We start from the raw sequence: 22,224 nt of genomic DNA, 5'->3' as shown, positions 1-22,224 counted from the left end.
ATAAATGGAGTATGTGAATGTCTCATTGGCAATCATTTCACTTCTCCCGTGTCATCATTGGCTGAGAGTACAACTGTAGTATTTTGTGTTGCTTACAAATGAAACAAGTGTGGCATTAGCTCCAGTAAATCAATCTATGAACACATATACAATGTGTCATACACAAACATCTTATAGAATCTATGAACACATATACAATGTGTCATACAATAACATCTTATAGAATCTATGAAATAAAGATAATGGAAGGATACATACATGTTCCAAAGGTCTATTTGTGTGGTATGTCTCTACACTAAGCATATCAATCAAGAATCAGTTTATAAGAATTATGTAATAAGTGGCATGAAAAAAAAACCCAACTTTTCTAACATTTCTGTTTTCTTCTTTAATTGATTAAGGGTTACAATCATGTATTTATAAATAGTATTAAAACAACCATCAATTCATATACAGTTAGTATCTAAAACAAATTCTCTTCAAATCACAAGAAGAAAGTAACATTTACATATATTCATGTCTTTAAATGCACACACATTTGTTTGTAACATCTGATTCTTTGCCTTGTAAGTCTTCATGATACATGTTATACAAATGCTAGTCAGATACATCCACTCTTTGTAATAACAATCAAATATGAATTATTGTCTCATGATTCAGTGCTGTACTAAGAAGATTCATTAAAAGTTGAGCTCTTTTCCACTGTGATTCCTCTTCAAACAATATCTTGTTCTGAACTTCTCTCTACATACTGAAAAATAAACAAAAAACAGTATTCATTATCCTAGCTACATTATCCTAGCTACATTATCATGATTATGCTACTGGTTGGAATAAAATCATCCTAAAACTAAACATGCATATGCAAACATTTTTAAATTTGCTAATGAACATGATTGTGGTTGGTTCATGTTTGCCATTTTAATTTTTTTAGTATGGTATTTTCTGTTCATCCTGTGGATAAATTTAACTCCTTTATTTAATCCTTGGTTAAGGGGACTCGCGGGTCTAAATATTTTTTTTAATTTAATATAGGATTTCGCTATATTTTTCTATAAATGAATTTTATTTTATACTATATAGAAAAATGAAATAAAAAATGGGGTCACCGTTCATTTACGCTCACAATCTTCATTCGAAAGAAGCATACATTTTTGATAATGTCCTTTTTTTCTGTTGAACTAATGGGAGAAAAAGCGGTAATATGGAAATAAAAAAGAAGTAAATTACAGAAAAATCGCTTAAACTTTACAATTACTTAGTTTATGTACAGCTTATTTGAAAACAACAATAAAAAATATCGGTCACCGATGAGTTGAAAAAGATATTTCAATTTTTAAATAAGGCAAAAAATGGCATTTTTCACCAAAGGGAGATAATTTGGAGCTTTTTCAATGATATCTCCATTTTAAAAGTAACCTGGGGCCAGCAAAAAATGATTTTTTGGGATGATATTTGTACCATATGATAAAGTAACAACTTCTAAAGGTAATTAATAAATTTGTAATGAAAAATAAATGTTTAATTTTTTTCTGAAAATCTTATACCCACGAGCCTCCTTAAATGATTTAGATTCAACCTTGCTTCAGACCTCTATTAATAGTTTAACCAACGGATATTTTGTCTAAAGTAGGAATCCCTGTTTACTACAAGACTGGAAAGGTCTCTTAATGTTAAATACAACATTTTCTCTGTTTTCTACCATCAATGTAGGTAATCAAAAACTAAATGTTACGTTTTACAGTCCTTTTTTGCATCGGGGTTTACCTTTAACTATCAGGCATTTTCAAATCAACATTTCATTTATCCTGTCGTATTCTACATTAATAATCAAATTGATTGCAGCAAAATTAAACATCTATAAGATGGAAAAACATTGCCTAAGAACAGTCCTTTGTGCAGAGTTGCAATAGGTGACGAACACCACTATGTAATGGAATGCAAGTCTACTGACAACAATAAAGCATAAATTAAAGAACCTTAGTGAGCACGCTCACATACCCCACGTCCCCACATTGTCATTGGAGAAATTAAATAAGTGTAAGGAAAAAAAATTGTATAAGAAAAAATATTGAATAATAATTTCCTGTAAATATGCACATCTACATGCATAGTGTGTCCTTATTATCTTCAAAATTTCATGAATTTCTGTTGTGTGGTTTCAGAGGAGTTGAGATGACAAACTGTTGCAGAAGCACATTGAAGCAAATAAGTTCAAAGGGGCATAACTCCTAGAAAAAATAAGTGAAACTGCGAGCTATTGCTCACTGATGATACCCCCGACGCATGTGGATAATATTAATAGTGTAAAAATATGAAAGTGTTCGGGAAACAGGAAGTTGTCAAGTGATTAATCTGAAAACGCTTCACACGGTATAGCTGACTTATATAAATCCTGAAACCAAATTTCAGAAATCCTTGTATTGTAGTTCCTGAGAAAAATGTGATGAAAAATTTCAACTTTTTGAAAGAGGGGGTATATAAATGAATCATAATTTCCTGTCGATATGCACATCTTCGTAGTATGTCCTTATTATCTACAAAGTTTCCTAAAATTCTGTTGTGTGGTTTCAGAGGAGTTGCGATGACAAGAAACAGGACTGACGGGTCAAAATCTTTATACCCTCTGCAACCCATTGCGTGGGGTATAAAAAGAAGATGTGGTATGATTGCCAATGAGAAAACTATCCACAAAAGACCAAAATGACACAAACATTAACAACTATAGGTCACCGTACAGCCTTCAACAATGAGCAAAGCCCATACAGCATAGTCAGCTATAAAAGGCCCCAATAAGAAAATGTAAAACAATTCGAACGAAAAAACTAACGGCCTAATTTATGTAAAAAAAATGAACAAAAAATAAATATGTAACACATAAACGACAACCACTGAATTACAGGCTCCTGACTTGGGACAGGCACATACATAAATAATGTGACGGGGATAAATATGTTAGCGGGATCTCAACCCTCCCCCTAACCTGGGACAGTGGTATAACAGTACAACATAAGAACAAACTATAGCACTACTTATTGATAAGCTGTTAAAATACAATGCTATACTGAACCAAAAACAGAAATCTAAACTTCAAAAATTGTGCCAATTTATTAGAATTATAAATGACAAACTGGATTCTCTCTGATGTTAACCTGTCAGCTAAACTGATCATATACCATTGTAATATAACTCATATTTTTATGCACAAATGTACAATGCAATGTAATGTTAATTAATATTTTTTTTTCTGTACATATATACCTTTGTTCAACCTACAGGTGATACCAGAACAAGACAGCACATGCTGAAATGTCTTTATTTATCATTGATATTGTATTGATAGTCCTAAATATAAAGCTTTGTCACATAATCTTTACATTTACCAGGAAACTTAAACATTGACCAATGAACTATGAAAATGAGGTCAAGGTCAGATGACTAAAATTGAGAATGGAAATGGGGAATGTATCAGGGACAATAACCCGACCATGGAACAAAACAACAGCAGAAGGTCACCACCAGGTCTTCAATGTAAAGAAGTTGTTGAAAACTGATTATTTAAGTGATTTTTTTGTGTCCAAAAACCAAAACTTTGCACAAATTTATTAGAACAGAAAAACTAGAGGCTCTAAAGAGCCTGTGTCGCTCACCTTGGTCTATGTGAATATTAAACAAAGGAAGAGGATGGATTCATGACAAAATTGTGGTATTGTGTTTTGGTGATGGTGATGTGTTTGTACATCTTACTTTACTGATCATTCTTGCTGCTTAAAATTATCTCTATTTATAATGAACTTGGCCCAGTAGTTTCAGTGGAAAATGTTAGAAAAAATTTACAAATTTTATGAAAATTGTTAAAAATTTACAATAAAGGACAATAACTCCTTAGGGGGTCAATTAAACATTTCAGTCACTTGACTCATTTGTAAATCTTACTTTGTTGAACATTATTGCTGTTTACAGTTCATCTGTATATAAATATAATATCTATAATAATATTCAAGATAATAATCGAAAACAGCAAATTTCCTTAAAACTAACAATTCAGGATCAGCAACCCAACAACGGGTTGTGATTCATCCAAAAATTTCAAGAGCAGATAAATCTTGACCTGATAAACAACTTTACTCCAGATTTGGTCTAAATGCTTTGGTTTTTATGTTTTAAGCCAAAAACTGCATTTTACCACTATGTTCTATTTTTAGCCATGGCAGCCATCTTGAATGGTTGGCCGGGTCACCAGACTTTTTTTTTTAACTAGATACCCCAATGATGATTGTGGCCAAGTTTGGTGTAATTTGGCTCAGTAGTTGCAGAGGAGAAGATTTTTGTAAAAAAAAAGCTGGACGATGACGTTGCCAAGTGATGGGAAAAGCTCAATTGGCCCTTTGGGCCAGGTGAGCTAAAAATCAAACTTGATCTGTTACTTCGATATTTGTTTGGTAGGGGTGTGCCATTTTTGCCTCAAAAAACGTACCCATATTAATATAACATTCACTGAAATTCAGTACCTATAGTTATATAAATATTTAAGAGAGAATGACCCCTACTTATATATAATACAATATTCAAAATATGACCCATGCTTATATAAGCACTAACTCATCATCCATGTCATCACTCATAATTCATAAATATTCCAGCTACCCTTAAGTTTTTATATATGAATTGACATCGTTTGATGCACAAATATTTTATAATGTAAGATTCTAAATAGCATATTTATATATGATATGTAGATCACACCCCAAATCAATATACAGTTATTAAACATAAATGCATTTTAATATAGGATGTCATTAAAAAGGAGGGTCATCCTTATATAAAATCTTGCAAAATTATAATGACCCATATGTTTGGCACATCCCTGTATACCCAATAATAGGAAGTTACCCCCCCCCTCTCCGTGGGTAACTCCCTGGATCAGTTTAAAATACTGATCCAGAGTCAGTATATTTAGATATCCAACCTGTGTGTACAATTTAATATGTAAATGTGTTAATTTATTTGTTTTGTTTTTGCACAAAAATATTTTTGAATTATTGCACTCATTCGTTATTATATTTTATTAAGTGTGACTGTTTGCTATGCGCTGACATACATGTATAGTCATCAATGTGCTGATGGATCGTCATACGATGTAGATGTAGATCTACTAAATTACTACATTCTTAGTATCTACTACAATAGGTTGGGAGTAAACACCCAATATGGTGGTAATTTTGTCCCATGTACAATGGTAATCACTCATTGATTTATAAATGAGGTATATCTATTACTATAAAGTTTCTTTAAAATTTTCATATGCTTAGGCAGCAACCATTTGATTTTCAGGGGGGGGGCTATGGTTTTTTTTTAAAAAAATGTTTGTTTCCAGGTTTTAGTGAAAAAAATAATTTGTTTTGGACCCTGAGAAAAAAAAATTGTTTGTTTCACCCTCAGCTGCCACGATATGTAATGTTAAAATTGAAAGAAAAAAAAAATGTTTTCTGTTTGTCGCTAAAAAAATAGATTGTTCTTCGCCGAAGGCGAAAAAAAAGTTTGCACAGAAAAAAAACCCATAGCCCCCCCCCCAGAAAATCAAATGGTTGCTGCCTTAGCATTGAAACAAGAAATGGTTGTATATTCTTTAGACAAACACAGACTACTGTGGATTCATTTATTTTCGCAGTTTAAGGAAAACTTGCATATTGGTGGATATTAAATTTCATGGTATAAAGGCAAAGTCTCCATTCATTCCTTTTGAAAATTTGTTATTTGTTGAATATTCAAATTTGTGGTTCCCTTATTCCAAAAAATCCCTGAAAATTGGTATCCAATGAATATCAATAAACCCACAGTATCTAAAACAAGAATGCACATACTGAAATGACGTCTCACCTAATATCACACAATCTTCACTGTCGCCACTATCCCTATGTCGAGCTTTCTGCAACAAAAGTGATAGGCTCGACAAAAATGAAAACACTGATCTTCTACCATGTATATTTATACAAATGTCCATCTCCTATTATCAGATTATTTGGTAACATCACCGACACCAGATCACCAGATCATTAAAACATCAGCTTTCTAATCCTGTACAAAATATAAAATAACAGGTCTACATAAGTCTAATGAACTAAATTATAACTGCAGTTACTGTGAAAGTACTTTAAAACGCGGGTATCAATTTTCGTGGTTTGAACAATATTTACATGTTCGTGGGTTTTTAAATTCGTGGATTTTAGAAATCTATAAAAAAAAAAAATGCCTTTAGAAACGAAGGTAACAAATAGTCTGGATCAAGAAGGAAATTGCAAAGTAAACATTGACCCGTGTAAATCGTAGTGATAACATCAATTAACCCATGATAAAGTGATCACCAGATTAAAGACCATCAAAGGTGTTAATTAGGCCATAAACATGTCACCTAAAGAAAACAGTAATATAAACAAATGCTATAAACGTATCTTATATTGTCCAAGAATTCTTATTAAAGCCCAGCATGAAATTATTATTTCCCATAAGTGTGAGGACTATGAGGATATAAAATGGACACTTTATCATACTAGCATATCAATATTGGAAAGATGCCTTTCATCGATCAAAACTATTTTTTATTAAAAGATCAAAAGTTGTACAGTTTAGGTTATTAAAGATTAAATGGGTAAATCCTGCATGCAGTTGTAGTTCTGTGACCGCTATTAAGGTATTCTCAGTTTTGACGTTATTCAATATTTCATTTTCTAGATCATATCAGTAGTCAAACATACCGATGGGGATCTTTCAATGTCTTGATTTGGACAATGGTTGTTTTATTTCGTTGGACCCTTAAATTCGTGAATAAAGTCATCCACGAAAACCACGAAAATTGGTACCCCACGAATTAAAGTACTTTCACAGTACATTACATTAAGTATATTATTATTCAAAGACATTATTTTGGACCTTTTGTAGCTGCATGTAAAAATACATGTATCATTTAATATCCATGATATATTATTTCTCCGAGTTCATAGAAATACTATTTTAAAATAATATAGCATTTACTTACAGCAAATTTAGAAATTTGGTTGAATACAGGGAACCATTGAAGCATTCTCAGAGCGGGGCCCCTGACTTATGAAAATTTCTGGATCCGCCATTGATACTAGCTATCATATAATTCATGCACATTCATTGGGACTTCAAAAAAATACATTTTCTCTCTATAACAGTCTAATTCAAACATGACACTATTGTAACACAACTATAGGAAATGTGTGCAAATATTTAGGACTTCAATTCAAACAAGAGGCTCTCAAGAGCCTGAATCGCTCACCTGAATTTTTTTTGTTTAATCTCTCATCAATGATTATTTTGGCTTTTCAATTTATTTAAATGTTCTTTAAATCGTCCTATTCTCTTCAAAAGCCAAAAAAAAAATCATTTTCTCCTATGTTCTATTTTAGCCATAGGAGCTTTGTTTCTTGACATACAAGGAAATGAAATATAAAATTTATACTAGATACTCTGAAACTCATTCAGCCTAAGTTTGGCTGAAATTGATACAGCAGTTTCAGAGGAGAAGATTTTTTAAGGTAAGTCAACATGATGAACAAATTGTGAAAAAAGTCTTTAAAGGGCAATAACTCCTTAAGAGGTCAATTGACAATTTTGGTCAAATTGACTTATTTGTAGATCTTACTTTGCTGATCATTTTTGCTGTTTACAGTTTATCTTTATCTATAATAATATTCAAGATAATGACCAAAAACTGCAAAATTTCCTTAAAATTACCAATTAAGTGGCAGCAACCCAACAATGGTTTGTTTGATTCATCTGAAAATTTCAGGGCTGATAGATCTTGACCTAATGAACATTTTAACCCCATGACAGATTTGCTCTAAATGCTTTCGTTTTTGAGATATAAGCCAAAAACTGCATTTGACCCCTATGTTCTATTTTAAGTAACGGCGGCCATGCTTTTTGACGGATCAAAAATCTAAGCACACGTTTTGAGCAGGATAATCTAAGGAACAATCATGCTAATTTTCTTCCAAATCAATTCAGCAGTTTCAGAGGAGAAGATTTTTTTAAAGTTAACAAATATGATGAACAAATTGTGAAAAATTGTCATTAAAGGACAATAACCCCTTAAGGGGTCAATTGACAATTTTGGTCATATTAACTTATTTGTAGATCTTACTTTGCTGATCATTTTTGCTGTTTACAGTTTATCTTTATCTATAATAATATTCAAGATAATGACCAAAAACTGCAAAATTTCCTTAAAATTACTAATTAAGTGGCAGCAACCCAACAATGGTTTGTTTGATTCATCTGAAAATTTCAGGGCTGATAGATCTTGACCTAATGAACATTTTAACCCCCATGTCAGATTTGCTCTAAATGCTTTCGTTTTTGAGATATAAGCCAAAAACTGCATTTGACCCCTATGTTCTATTTTAAGTAACGGCGGCCATGTTTTTTGACGGATCAAAAATCGAAACATACACTTTGTGCAGGATACTCTAAGGAACAATCATGCTAAGTTTCATTCAAATCCATTCAGTAGTTTCAGAGGAGAAGATGTTTGAAAAATTGTTAACGACGACAGACGACGACGACGACGGACGCCAAGTGATAAGAAAAGCTCACATGGCCTTTTAGGCCAGGTGAGCTAATAATTAGTAACTGGAATATATATATCTTAAACATGTTAAATAGGAATTACTGTCCAGAATATAGCAATAAAAATATTTCAAATGTAGCTGCTGTTTGTATATATATGTTATTTATACAACTTTTTTTTACATTTTCATGTTTTTAGAAATCCCTATAAATAAGTTGAGAAAACTGACCTCATGTTTTTATCAAAATTAAATTAAGGTGTCCACCAAATTATGAATACTATAACAGCATAACACTTTCTCTCAGTTCAAAATAAATCCTATTCTAACCAAACAATAGAATTTCCCTCCAAAAAATGGACATATGACTTAATTAACAAATTATCATACAGAACAGAGTTTTCATAACACAAATTAGTAAAACCTAGAGAGTTACATGTACATGTATAACCAATATATCAGAACTCACTGAGCCATGACAAAGTCTTACAATAAATATAACCACTGATGCATAACTTAAAACTACTCAATAAATATAAAGAATTAAATATGTCAAACTCATCAGATATATATATACATGGTATATATATAATAAATTATGTAAAAATTTAATACAAAAATATAAATATAAAAAATTACCTGTTTTTAACCACATAATATATACACAATCAATCCAAAAAAAATTCATACCAACTGCAACAGAAAAGAGGTTAAGTACCAATTAATAATCCTTTTGAATTTATTTTAAACCACCATTGCAAATCTAAGCAATTTAGGTAGGGCAAATACACTTTTGCCAACTTTACCAATTAGGTAATATAAAAAAGAAGATGTGGTATGATAATGCCAATGAGACAACTGTCCACAAGAGACCAAAATGACAGTCATTAACAACTATAGGTCACCATACGTCCTTCAACAATGAGCATTTAAGTCCATACCGCATAGTCAGCTATAAAAGGCCCTGATAAGACAATGATTAAAACAATTCAAATGAGAAAACTAACGGCCTTATTTATATATAAAAAAATGAACGAAAAACAAATACATAACCAAACGACAACCACTGAATAACAGGCTCCTGACTTGGGACAGAGGCACATACATAAATAATATGGCGTAAGGTCAGTTCCCTTTTACTTTATTCAAATCATTGCATGCATACTTTACCAATTTAGAAACGGCCAATTCCCTTTAAATCTATTTTAATTCACAATTGACAATTTTACAAATTGAGGAAGGGGCAATCCATTTTGATGGCCCCTCCTTCCCCCCTTAATTCGCCTCTGATGAGGAGAGATTCTACAGAGATCCAAACAAATTTAGTGGGACAACTTATGCATGAATTAATAAATGTAAAATATCAAACTATCAAACTATGGATAAAAATGTTGAGTATGTTTCAAGTTACCAATACTTAGGACTTATTGTTAACAGTGTTTTTAAGACTACCAATTAATTGTAATTATAATGGCAATTTCAGGCCATTTTATAAAGTAGGACATTAAACAAATGTTAAACCTTCGTGGCGTATATACAAATTTTAGTCCTGGTATCTATTAGTTTATTTACAACCACTGGGTCGATGCCACTGCTGATGGAAATTTATTTCCCTGAGGGTATCACAAGCCCAGTAGTCAGCACTTTTTGTGCTGACATGAATTGTCATTGATATGGTCATATTTATAAATTTACTGTTTACAAAATTTTGATCTACCTAAGGCATAGATTACCTTAGCTGTATTTGGCAACACTTTTAGAAATTTTGGTCTTCAAAGCTCTTCAACTTCGTACTTTATTTGGCCTTTTTAACTTTTTTGGATTTGAGAGTCACTGATGAGTCTTTTGTAGACGAAACGTGCATCTGGCGTATATACAAATTTTAGTCCTCACAGGTATCTATGATGAGTTTATCTATATTAGCTATATATAAAGTTGAATTCTTTGATTTGTCGTTTTTTCCCCATGACGGCTGACAAATTGGACCTCATTATTTTAGTATTATAGATTCTAGACAAAGGAAGATAACTCTAATTTTAATAAAGATCAAGAGGTTAGCAAGCCAGTCCCATAAGGTTTTGATTGCAAATCTTTACCTAAAAAAATAAAAGTTCCATGGTAATGCAGCAGCGAATGAAGACTAGAGGCTCAAGTCTGTGTTGCTCACCTTGGTCTATGTGCATTTTAAACAAAGGACACAGATGGATTTATGGCAAAAATGTGTTTTAGTGATGCTGATGTGTTTGTAGATCTTACTTTATTGAACAGTCTTCCTGCTTATAATTATCTCTATCTGTAATGAACTTGGCTAAGTAGCAACAGTGGAAAATATTTTGTAAAAAGATACCAAATTTGTGAAAATTGTTAAAAAATGGCTTTAAAGTGCAGTAACTCCTTATGGGGTCAATAAACCATTTTGGTCATGTTGACTTATTTTTTGCTGTACAGTATTGCAGTTTACAGTTTATCTCTATCTATAATAATTTTCAAGATAATAACCAAAAACAGCAAAATTTCCATAAAATTTCCATGATTACCAATTCCGCAGAAGCAAACCCAACAACCAGTTGTCAGTGTTTCATCTGAAAATTTCAGGGCAGATAGATCTTGACATGGTTAACAAATGTTACACAGTCAGAATTCCTGCTCTAAATGCTTTGCCATCTTTTTAAACTAGATACCCCAAAAATGATTATGGCTAAGTTTGGCCCAGTAGTTTCAGAGGAGATGATTTTTGTAAAAGTTAACAACAATGGACAACGGACGTCAAGTGACGAGAAAAGCTCACATGGTCCTTTGGGCCAGGTAAACTTAAAAGGTGATGTCCCATTCTTTTTGCAACAAAAAAGTTGGGGCCCTATGTTAGTTCATGCATTACAAAGTCACACCAAGTCTTCAAACCAATATTTCAGACAAGCAATTCAATTAAAATTAATGTTCTTTATTTAATTTTTTTAATTATCTTTTTTTGTGATTTGTTCCTTTATAATATCATGTCCAGCCAATTTGTTGTTCCACGCTTAGTTATTTTACAAATCTTTATAATCTCTGGCCATGCTTTAATTTATTAGAGATTTTTTTTAGCTCAGGTTTAGTCCATTGAGGGGGAGTGGTTCCTAACCTAGAACAAACATGATAAAGGGGTCTAACTACATGTCCCCTTTAAATTGCATTGATCGTCAAACTAAAAGGGGACTCGATTCCCGCAGCACCCCTCCCCCTGAATCTGCCACTGTTTTTATTCGTGTGGTTTATAATACACTAAAAAGATTTTTTCTTATGCCTTTTGTTACTTCATCTTTCCTGATACATGCATATGTATGATACATACATCAGTCACTCCGTGTTGTAATTTTCAAAATTGATTTGAATGAATATCAAATTATTAATATATGGGAATAAAAGCTGAATCTTTCTCTTGATTTTAGAAGCATGAATGGAAAAAAGTGCAATGTCAATCAGGTTTTAAATTGTTTTCTGATCATCAATGTGATCGATTCTTTTTAATTCTCTTTTCCTTGTCAGTAATACAATTATAGCATATACATTGTACATGTATGTATGTAAATTCAATGTTCTGACCATTGTTTTCTACATAGGTGGGTCCAGGGACCCCCCCCCCCTTTGTGGGTTAAACTTGATTAATTATGATTATACAGGGATGCCAAGTCTCACGCATTTAGACTCTTGCATTTAGACTCATGCATGTTCATGCTTGTTTGGCATTTTTTTCTCTCTTTGATCTAAATATCAATTTTGGCCAAATCTCATGCATTTGCTTCATTAAAAGTTGGCAGAACTGGATAATTTAGGGAATCACTGAAGCATTACTGGAGCGGGCTTCCCTTTAGGTCAATCAACCCCCCTCCTTTATGAAAATTTCTGAATCCGCCACTGTTCTAGACACACACACACCCAAAAAAATTGAATTCCTTCAAAATATTCTGTTTTGTAACCTTAATGTCATTAAACACTTCCAGTAGTTAACATCGAGTTTTTTGGAAAAAAATTTGTTTCCAGTTTTTGGAGAAAAAAAATAATTTGTTTAGGATCTGAAAAAAAAAAAAATTTGTTTCACCCTCAGTTGTTGCTATACATGCTATATGTAATGCTGAAATTGGAAGAAATAAAATGCTTTCGACTTGTTGAAAATCAAATGGTTGCTGCCTAACACTCATTTGTACAACTCCCCTTTGTGAACTCTCGGGGGGGGGGGGGGCACTTCCTACGTAATGACTGGTAGGGATGAGCTGCTGGAATAGGTCACTATTTCATGCTTCATGATATATGAAAAGGGTGAGAAATTCAGATTAAATATATCAATCATGTCAATAGGTTGATATTATCACTTGCTGGATTTATATTTTAAGTATCTGAAACTAATTAAATGTTCGTATTTATTTTGGATGCGATTAAACCTCAGTTATAAAAGGGGAGGAGTGAATTAGAATTTATTGGAGAAGCAAGGTGTGATTATTGCGACTGCTTTGCATCTAAACAAAAAACGTAAAATGTTTGTAAACTTTAATGTACAAGAAGATGAAAAATATCCTAATATATCTATAGGTCTGTTTTTTGTTCATTAAGGTTCATCATAAGGAATTGAAAAATATATGGCCGTGTTTACACCCCTCAAAAATTACTATGAGTACAGACAAACTGGTACATCCAGGAAAGTTTTAAGGCATGGCAGGAACTAGATATATAAAAGTTATATGAAGTCTACGTTTCAGAAAATTAAAAACTTACCTGCATTTTGATGTGCATTTTTTTCCAGTCTGCAGAAGATAGAAAAATAAACAAACACCCGAGTTTCATTTGATAGGGTCCACTTAGTTGCACAGTTTAAACCTGTTAAATCACCTATTGTTTACAGGTGTATATTGTCCATCTATTGTCCATTTAAATCAATACTTAACTCACAACATTGATTATATGGGCATAATGTATTTTATGGAGTGGAGTATTGGAGTGGAGTGTTGGAGTGAGATTTTGGAGTGAGATTTTGGAGTGAGATTTTGGAGTGAAAGTTTTGGAGTGAGATTTTGGAGTGAAATATTTGGAGTGAGGTTTTGGAGTGATTTTTTTTGGTGTAATTTTAGAGTATATAGTATATTATTCTAGAAGTAGTAGAATGTCAGGGAGTTAAATGTTTTGTTTAATTTTGAACAAGTATTCATTAAAAATAGATAAAGAAAAATTACAGTGTTAAATATTGATTTAAATTTTGATCACAGAATAATTATTTGGTCATGTTCATTTAAAAACGTGAAATATGCTCCTCTCATTAACTCACCTTGTGGGAGTGTCATTTGACTTGTGGTGACAAAGTGCACATTGAAATGCACAAAATTTCGAAGTCCTAATGGGCAAAAATCTGGGAAAACAAATGGAGCAGCATACTGCATAATTAAAGGACACGAAAGACATATTAAGGGGGCTCCTGGGTATAAATGATTTTTTTTTTCTAATATAGGATTTCGCTATATTTTTTCATAAATGAACTTTGTCATATACTTAAAAGAAAAATGAAATACAAAAATGGGGTCACCGTTCATTTAAGCTAAAATCTGCATCTGGAAGAAGCATACATTGTTGTTAATGTCCTTTTTTTCTGTTGAACTAATAGGAGAAAAAGAGGAAATATCGAAATAAAAAAATAACCTAATATAAGAAATCGCTTAAATTTTACAATTATTTAGTTTATGTACAGCTTATTTGAAAACAATAATAAAAAATATAGGTCACCGATGAGTTAAAAAAGATATTTCAAATTTAAGGCAAAAAAATGGCATTTTTGCACCAAAGGTAGATAATTTGGAGCTTTTTCAATTTTCAAAGTCATCTGGGGCCAAACCAAATCATTTTTTTGGGTTGTTTTTTGTACCATTTCATAAAGTAACAACTAATAGTGTAACAAATAAAATTTGTAGTAAAAAAAAATAAAGGTTTAATTTTTTGCTAAAATTTTTGTACCCACGAGCCACCTTAAAATCAATTTACTAAAATTCATATTATCTATATAAGAATAAGTATTTTTAACTTTCTGTAAAAATTCAAGTCTCAATTTTTCATTTTTTTTTACATTCAAACAGAAAGTGTTCTTCATCGTCTATTTTATTTAAAAACAATGTTGACATAAACGTTCCTCTTTTTTTATATTTCTGTATCTGCCCCTTTTGATTTCCAAAATATGGTCACTTACCCTTAATTTTGTAAATCATTTCCTGATTTCAGAGTTATTTTTTATTAAATAAGCCTCAATTTCATATTTCTTTTTAACTTTACTATAGATAAATAATTTATTATTTTCTGTTAACGAATTCAATTTTTTTTTAAACAGTATTTTACAATTTTCTTGCATAATTTCTTTTATCTGTATATTCATTTTCTTTTTTTCTTTTATAAAGAAAAATTTTCAATATCACATATTTTTAAATCATTTTATATATTGGTACAACCTGCAAATGATTTGCATAATATATTATTACCTGAAACCTGTGATAACCCAGTTCACACGCAAAGAAATACTGCAACCGTTTAAAGAACATTATAGTAAAATCTGCTGAAACTATATTCTTGTGTTGCCAATTGATTCTAATGAATTGATAACTGTTTCATCTAAGTTATCAATGTTCATAGTTGTGTACATCGACGTTACATCATAGGCAATAAGGATGCATTCTTTTGTGACCTCGTGTGACTCTATTTTATTAATGAAGTCTTTTGTATCTTGAATGTAAAAGTTATGCCTCTTCAATAATGGTTTTAAGATTAGACCCAGTAATCTTTCAATGCGTCTCGTGGGAGAGTTACACTTATTGATGATTGGTCGGTAAGGAATGTTTATGTTTCCAACTATTTGACCAGTTCGGAATGCCTCATTAATCATTTTTAGATTAATTTTATGAACTTTTGGAAGAAGGTACATGTGTTCGTGTTTTGATTCATTATTACTCCTCAAGAAATTATAAGTTTGTGAATCTTTTTCTTTTTTCCGATATAGATTTTCAACAATATCTTTTATAGATTTGACAACAACGTTAGGAGTTGGTTCATTTTTTTTCAACTTTTATTAAATGCGGTTCCTTCAACCAACATACGTAATGAATCAGATCTCAAGACTTATATATTTTATTGAGACCATAATTATCATATGCCTTATAACTACAACTAAATACAACTAAATATAACAACAACTAAATACAACTTTGTAAATATTGAAATTTGACCAATCTCTCTTGTTAATATGTATCCACATATTGGAGATTTATCATATATATATATGATAATATATTACTATTGATGTATCTATACCAGTGCCTGTATTAAAAATTACCATATTACCTATGTTTTATATTTATATTTATAGCTCAGCCTGTTACGAAGTTTTAACCACACACCCCAGGTGTAACAATATTTTCTCAATGTAAATCCAGGAAATAACACTGTAATTGCAGTTTATCTTTTATTATTGTGTTTTATTGATACCGAAATGATAGCTAGGTAATACCAATTAATAACTTATTTTTTCATAAATTCAAATTTCATCTAAATTAAATTCAGAAAATGAAAATACTCTCATCATTGTTGAAAACATTTAAAAAATCTTTTTTATTTAAACAGTTGTTACAGAAGCTCAAGTCAATTAATTTGTAAATCATTTAAAAAAACTAAAAACAACAGTGCAAAAACCAATAAATATGATACTTTTAAACATGATAATGTGAAGATTTTTTGTTCATTTCACAAAATAATATAATATAATAAAGAATGGAAATGGGGACTAAACCTAATACACGAGCATGTAAAATTCTCCTAATGAGGATGCTGCCAGATTCTTAAGAGATTTATTTCTATTATTTCAGTATAGTTTGTTTTTAAATTATTCACTACAAAATTTTTCATCAAATTTCACTCCAAAATCTCACTCCGAAAATTTTACTCCAAAATCTCACTCCAAAAATTTCACTCCAAAATCTCACTCCAAAAGTTCACTCCAACACTCCACTCCAATACTCCACTCCAACACTCCACTCCATACAATACATTATGCCGATTATATGAGGGGAGCTTCTCAATCGTTTTCACTACTTAGTTGATTTTTGCACATTCTGCAGGAACGAAAAAAATGGATAGCAAAATCTAGAAAAGTTTATAATTTTCTGAAACATAAAATGCATTTAAAATTTATATATCTAGTTCCTGCCATCCCTTAAAACTGTTGCAGGTGTATAGGTTAGTCTGTACTCAGAGTAAAATTTGGGGTGTAAATACGGCCATTTTTGCCAAAAGGTTATGATGAACCTTAATGACAAGGTATATATTTTTGATAAACGAAAAATATGAAAAGGGTGGGGTACTTGATGTCTCAGCTGCTCACCCCTACCCAAAAAAGTTTGAAGTGCTGTTTGAGGTGTAAACTTAAATAGGTCAAATATAATTACATAGCACGTGTAGTAGTACACGACACACACTCCAGGTTCCACATCCTGTGCTGGGGATGAATTTGTATATGGGAATGAAACTAATATATGGTATCAGGTCCGTTCGCGCCCAATACACTTTCGCACCTTACACGTTCGCACCTCGCACGTTCGCACCCTACACATTCGCACTCTACACGTTCGCGACCAATTCTAATTCAAATTTCAGTTGAATAGTTTGAAAATCATGATTGTTGTTTTAAATTGCTTTGGTGTAAATACTGAATGTATTTATAGCTTTGTATGAGTGAAATATTGAAGATTTTAAATGAAAAACACAAAAGGTAATTGTTTTAACAGCTTGCATGGTCCCTTTGATCTGAAACATTGAAACAATGAAATATAGCAATATAGTAACACTAGTATGACCAAAACATGATAAAATTTATTCAACACGAAAAAAAACGTAGTCACAATCTCACTTCATTTTGAAACAAGTCAATGAAACAATTTTAAAGTTATAGCAATGATCAGCAATACACTCACCAAAACATGATTAAGAGTTATTCAACGCACGATAAAACATTGACAAATTTAACTTTATTTAGGAAGGATTATTATTTTTTTTTAACAATACACTATCCAAAATATGATTAAGATTTATTCTACACAAAAAATAAATGCTGTCTCACTTTATTTTGAGACAATGGCAACAATTATACTTATAAGAATACACTTGCCAAACCTTGATTACAAAGTTATTCAACACAAGACCAATTTAAATTGGGCGTGAACATGTAGGGTGCGAACGGATTTTGGGTGCGAGCATGTATAGGGTGCGAAAGTAAAAGGGGGCGAAAAACGATGTTGTCATAGAACAAATGGTTTAAAGCTTTTGAATTCAAAAGAAAGGGAAGGCATCAGGTGGTAAAGCAGTATACTGCAAACCGCATATCAGAAAGGGAGTAAAAGAGATAAAAAGATCAAAATTTTCAATTTGGTTAAAGCTGGATAAGCAAATACCTGGACTATCTTATACAGTTTATTTTTGTTTTTGTTATATAAAACCATATATGAATAAAGATGATTCAGAATTGATATTTACACAGCTTCAAAGTGAAATCATGCAGTTTAAACATCAGGGAGAAATTCTAATCTGTGGTGACTTTAATGCCCGAACAGGAGGACTGTAGGACTACATCCAAAATGATGATGGAAATGAAAATTTGATTGATTGTCCTGAACCTATTAATTACTCCCCTGATATTCCCGTAGTAAAACGTCAAATGGATAGAGAAACAAGAACTATCTTTAAAAAAAGATATCCGACTTATTTAAATTTAAGTATATTCACCAAAACCCCGCCGAAATCTCACATGCGTAGGTGCATTCTAAAAGTCATGTACGTTCGTACAACAAAGTTTACATTAAAAATTATATAATTGTCCCGAATAAAAAGCTGTCATGGATGCAAAGAGCTATTTGAGAAAAAATATTTTAATCAAAATATAAATCTTTGTAAGATCTAGTACAAATATTTATAGTTTTTCACTTGCTTTCAATAACGATATAATTTTCGAGACGTTTTTTCAAACACAACCCAATCACCAACCATTACTGCATTTTGTCCAATCACAGAAAGGATTTTCGAGCATGCGTATTCTGTTGCTATAGTTAAGCGTCCTTAAGTTCAAAGGGCACACACCGAAACTATACCGACTACGTCGGAAAAAAACATGTTGGCACTGTTCTTGTGTCCCTTTGCAAAGCTTTGCAGTTGAGACTTCTTAATGGGAGATTTCTAGTCGATTCCTTAGGATTTTTTACTTTTTATAATTCTATTGGCCGAAGCACAGTTGGTTATATGTTAACAACACCTAATTTATTCTATTGTGTACAGCATTTTATTTTTTAGATCTCCAGTGGAATTGTCATACCACTGTTTATTATCTGTATGCTTTAGATCATGTACTCAAAGAGACACAATTCTTGAGTCTCTTTCTGATGTTGGTAAATTTCAAAGGGAACACTCCATGTCAGACAATTATCATGATGCTTTATTGCATAAAGAGTCTGTAAATGATATAATAGATCTAATGAACAATATTGATGATGAAAACTGTGATGATATCGATTTTCTTGTCTCATCACTTAATTAGATTTATGTAAATGCAGCTTCAGAAACTTTAGTTTATCTAATAAGAGAAGAAGAGCTAAACCAAAATAAGCATGGATGTCCAATGATTGTCTGCTGGCGAGGAAAGAAGTAAGGTCTCTTGGTAAAAGACTCCAAAAGGATAAAAATAATGCTAACCTTCGCCAAACATATTCTAATTGTGTAAAACATTATAATAAACAAAAAAAAAGAGCTTAAAAGCAGAGTTTTATAGGACATTTATTAGTAAATTGAATAGCCTAGAACACAACGACTCCAAGTCCTTTTGGAAATCTATTAACAATCTAAAAATTAACCACCAACAGGCACCGAGTCCATTATCAAAGCAGGAATGGGTAGAACATTACACTGAATCCTTATTAAACTCTGATTCAGAACTTAATTTTGTTACCAAAAACAAAATGTCAAACTGGTTTGGCACTTAAATGGCTTCATGGTGCCAATAAGTCTTTCTTTTGTATTATCAAAATTTAATAAATCTTCATTTTTCAAATATAATAACACATTTCGTAACTTTAATATGAATATATGTTTTAAAGATATTTCTCTTATATATACAAACAATTATCAAAAGATTATTTGGGATTTTTTTGTCTTGTGACTTTTTGTTCTACTAAATTTGTGACTTTATGTCCTGCAACTTAAATTTCAGTCCGTTATGCTTTTGTAAACCCCTTCTAAATCCTCATGAGACCTACAAAATATGTAGAAGCAGAGACTAAATAAAGTTAACGTTGATGTCAGCAACTTACATTGTATGTTCACGGTACCACGTTTAACAATTGACAAACATGATCAAAAATGTGTACCTATAGCAAGCTTGAAAGGTCTATACATGACAAAATGAAATTTAAAATAGATTTAGCCAGAGACATATATTACAATATATGTCTCTGATTTAGCATAATAAAAACCGGCAGAATGTTGTATGACATACATGTAGGAAGTAAAGTTTACAAGTAAGACAAATAGTCTATTCAACTCTATCTTTTTTTTTAATTTAGAATGCCAAAGAGGAAAAGATGTAGAAATTAACAAATGGAGTTAAAAAGAGAGTAATCCTCGACCATGAACAGCTGTTGGTACCAGTATGGAGGAGACATCTGTTCCAGTTGCAATCCACACTGAAGATGGAAAGAGAATGAAGAAATATGAACGCCTAAATTTGATTGTCATGCTGGTTTTTTTCTAGCACCAGTGAAAGGCACAGAGCAACTGATTGCACAAGAAATTGAGATATTTGCAGTGAATGAGATACACAATAAAGATGAAGAATCTTGCTATTTCCCTTTCACTGTATGCAATTTATTACAAGTTACCATCGCTGATACATGTATATATCCTTAGCTGTACAGATACCGAAATTTGCATAGTTGAACTGTACCAGATCAGTTGCAGGGCAATGATCATAAAACTCTCAGTTATCATTGACAGTAACATTATGAATAAATGTTTGATAATAAAAATATTATTGATACCTGGAATTGTTTTTGTTCTCTCACATTTTGGTTTAGTTATTGAAAAAGGATGGAATAATGTGTAGTGATATTCTAGATATATTGTATACATAAATACATGTACATGTTCAGATTCTCAGTCTGACTGGTCCTTTTCATTTCAGAATACTGGGATGTATGTAGGTGGGTTTTTTTACAGATGTTATTTGGTTTATTCAAACGCTACACCACATTAATTGGTTTATAGGTTTTATTAATATGATTACTGTGGGGAAAAAACAACAAACAAGAACATAAAATTGTACGGCTTGTGATTATGGTTAAATCTATTATCATGCCTGTATTATGTATGTGCCTTCCCAAAGTAAGAAGCCTGTAATTCACTGGTGTGTTGCTGTATATATCATATTTGGATTTTTTTTCTTATTATTTTGTTCATAAATAAGACAGTGAGTTTTCTTGTTTGATGTGTTAAACCTTTTTCTTAAATAGACCTTGTATAGTTGACGGTGAAATATGAATTTTACGCATTGCTTAGAGCCTTTTGGTCACCTTAAAATGTTGATGTCTGTATCATTTGGTTTCTTGTGGAGAGTTAGACATTATATTGCATATACTGTACAGAAAAAAATGAATGTCATACACTCGCACATCAATATGTAAAAAAGAATATGAAATAGTTGCCACTGGACGTTAAGCAACCATCAATTAAATCAACCTGATCAACAACCCAAAAAAATGAAATATTTGCCACTGGACGTTAAGCAAACATCAGTTAAATCAGCCTGATCAACAACAAAGGAAGACACATTTTCGTGCAGTTTGTATAAAGTAAAAAAAAAAGGTTTTAACTAACAATCAAGTCAAAATGTTGTTTAACTATTCACACATGTCCATGTCTGTTTCAAAATTAAAAGGAGATTTTAACTAGTCTAAAAGTAAAAAAAAGAAGGGAAACATGTACATTACGCTTACAATATGGTTAATCCCTTTATATTCGAGGTCAAAAGTGAGACTTATATTGCAATTTTCTATTAAATGATCATTAAATGTAATTAGTCCCAACTAAATACACAATCCGTGAAAAGGAGAAACCATAAATTTACCGACAATCATAACAACAACTGAATGCAAGCTCATAATATTCGAAAAACACAATCAGAAAACAATTTACAGACAATCATAAAAAATCAACCCAATACAAGCCATATTAATAATGAACCCAGAAAGTAATCATTTTTTAATGATCTATACAAATTATAAATATATAAGACAAAGTCGATCATGATAAACGATATTTTTCAAACAAATTAATTTTTTTTCCTACACATTATTTAATTTTATAATTTGTAAATAATATTTTCGGAAGGAGTGTGTACACCTGTGGTGTAACTACTTCGTGTGTACCCGGTGTCAAATAAAACTCATTTTAACAGGTTGTGATTTACCTGACCATCGGATAATTCAAGCCGAATATACATGTCACACTGTGACATTATGTCTCCGAGACAGGTGTATATTTAATAGAAACCCAATATGAAACAATCAAATAAAATTAACTCTGATACAAG

General features: G+C 31.5%; 1 long non-coding RNA gene across 2 annotated transcripts; it reads right to left on the bottom strand.

Moving 5' to 3' along the window:
* Nucleotides 1-363: 363 nt before the first annotated feature.
* LOC134715497 (uncharacterized) lies at nucleotides 364-17,126 on the bottom strand. 2 transcript variants are annotated; one of them, XR_010106733.1, is made up of 3 exons: nucleotides 17,042-17,126; nucleotides 5,881-6,078; nucleotides 364-751 (listed from the first exon to the last, which is right to left on the bottom strand). It is a non-coding gene; the product is annotated as an uncharacterized LOC134715497 (long non-coding RNA). The 2 variants fall into 2 exon arrangements; XR_010106732.1 differs by lacking the exon at nucleotides 17,042-17,126 and adding an exon at nucleotides 8,826-9,035.
* Nucleotides 17,127-22,224: the final 5,098 nt, after the last annotated feature.

The sequence above is a fragment of the Mytilus trossulus genome, chromosome 4 (genome assembly GCF_036588685.1).
Source record: "Mytilus trossulus isolate FHL-02 chromosome 4, PNRI_Mtr1.1.1.hap1, whole genome shotgun sequence".
Lineage (NCBI taxonomy): Eukaryota > Metazoa > Mollusca > Bivalvia > Mytilida > Mytilidae > Mytilus > Mytilus trossulus.
This window is presented reverse-complemented; position numbering and strand designations above follow the sequence as displayed.